Source organism: Hevea brasiliensis, chromosome 7, assembly GCF_030052815.1.
Source record: "Hevea brasiliensis isolate MT/VB/25A 57/8 chromosome 7, ASM3005281v1, whole genome shotgun sequence".
NCBI classification, from domain to species: domain Eukaryota; kingdom Viridiplantae; phylum Streptophyta; class Magnoliopsida; order Malpighiales; family Euphorbiaceae; genus Hevea; species Hevea brasiliensis.
The window spans coordinates 99,336,501-99,338,535 of record NC_079499.1 but is presented as its reverse complement, the minus strand read 5'-3'; the positions used below and the strand labels follow the sequence as shown (position 1 = coordinate 99,338,535).

At 26.3% G+C, this 2,035-nt stretch overlaps 1 non-coding gene across 1 annotated transcript; it reads left to right on the top strand.

Moving 5' to 3' along the window:
• TRNAR-CCU (transfer RNA arginine (anticodon CCU)) lies at nt 1-73 on the top strand. Its single transcript has one exon. It is a non-coding gene; the product is annotated as a tRNA-Arg (tRNA).
• Nucleotides 74-2,035: the final 1,962 nt, after the last annotated feature.

The window sequence follows — 2,035 nt, the reverse complement described above, 5'->3', positions numbered from 1 at the left end:
GCGCCTGTAGCTCAGTGGATAGAGCGTCTGTTTCCTAAGCAGAAGGTCGAAGGTTCGACCCCTTCCTGGCGCGATTTTTTTATTCGCATATTTCCGTAGCTAATTTTGCTTACTCGGTGAATCCTTTGTCCTGCTCTTTGTGTCTTTCCTCTTCCTCTTGCCAAAAATAAATACTACTCATCATTTAAAGAGATAAGAGTGGCCTTCTGGGTTGGTGGCTTCCCTCTGGAAGCCACCCTCTTGTTCGTTTTATGGGTTTATGATCTCTGTTTAGCTATACTGGTTTCCTTTTTTATTTTATAATTTTTATGTAGTTTGAGCTTTGTCTTATTGCCTACATTTGGATTCCTTAGAGTTGCTGGTTGAAGAGGCCTTGGGACTTGGGGTGAATGGCTTATTTGCAGAGTAGTTGAGGGTCGTTTTGTTTTTAGTCATGATCCTGTATGCGATATGCTTGTATATGGGCTATTCCTTTTTTCGTCAATGACATATCTAACTTTAGATTGAAAAAAAAAAAAAAAAAGGGAGTGGCCCTCTAAAGCTCGTTCTCTTGAGTTCTTTTTTACCTCAAGTACTATTCAATCTTCTATTTTTCAATAATTTTTCTACAACAAATAATGAGTTTTCTCTCACACAGATTCTAAAGTTTCAAATTAAATCGAAAAATCATATCAAACTAATAAAAATTATACCCAATTGAATTTTGATTCTGATTTTTATTAAAAATTGAATTAAAATTTTACTAAAATCAAACTAAATTCATACCAAAATGAAAACTAATTTTATATATTTGTATTTATATGTTCATTTTAAATATATTATATCTTTATAAAAAAATTAATATATATATGTAGTCTCATATTGGTTTTATACAAGAGTTTTGTAGTAAATATAAGAATTGAGCAAATCTCATTCCCTTAAACTAGTTTTTTAGGTGGAGTTAAATCTGATCAATTTTTTCAATAATACATATAACCTGATATTTTTTTATATTTTATTGATAATTTTAATTATAAATATATTAAATCATCTTATAATTCTTAATTACAAGGTACTACTATATATATATATATATATATAATTAAGAAATAACTAAAATATATATTATATTATATACATGTACTATTATATTATAACTAAGCCTTAATTTTAAATATTATATAATATGACTAATTCTAAATAATATATGAATCTTGGGGTCAAATATTCTATAATTTAAAAATAATTAAAAGGTATATTATATGATATATTATATATTAATAATTAATTTTAAAATTTAAATGCTATTTGAAGTTTAATTTTTTATGAAAAAATTATATAAAATTATTTCAAGAACCAAAACATAATTGAAAATGAAAAATTGAAAACATATTAAAATCTCAATTTAATTTCAGTTTATTTAAGCCTTTGGACAAAAATCAAAAGTCGACTTGTAAGTTAGAAGTGTTCAGTTAGTATAAAAGTTAGGCTAATATCAAGTATTCAAGTGATGTGAAATCTTTTGTTCCACACGTCCTTCACTCTCGTCCCCAAAAAAAACCTAAACTCTGATACAACTTAAACCTTTGAGCCTAATCTAAAAATTAACATGTGAATTAAAAGTGTTCAATTAATATATAAGTCAGACTGACGTCAGGTATTCAAATGATGTGGGATTTTTTGCTCCACACGCCCTTTCTCCATCAAATCTCTATACATTTTTTAATTTCGCAAATCATTTGACAAAATTTTCTTCAGATATCTCTCAAAGTCTATTTGAATTATGATTTTCTTAGAAAGGGAAAATTTACAAAAGGCTTTAGCAACTTTAACTCGTGAAGCATTAATTAGAAAAAGGCTTAATCTCAATTGTAAATTCATTGAACTTTAAATAATTTAACATTTAAAGTAATTTTAAGTTTTTTTTTAATTTATAGTTTTGATCACACTGAATTTACAATTTTAATTCGAAATTTGATCGATTGGAGACTCACGTCAAGTAGAATGAAAATTACAATTGAGTTCGATAATAATTAACAAATTTTAATTTTAAATT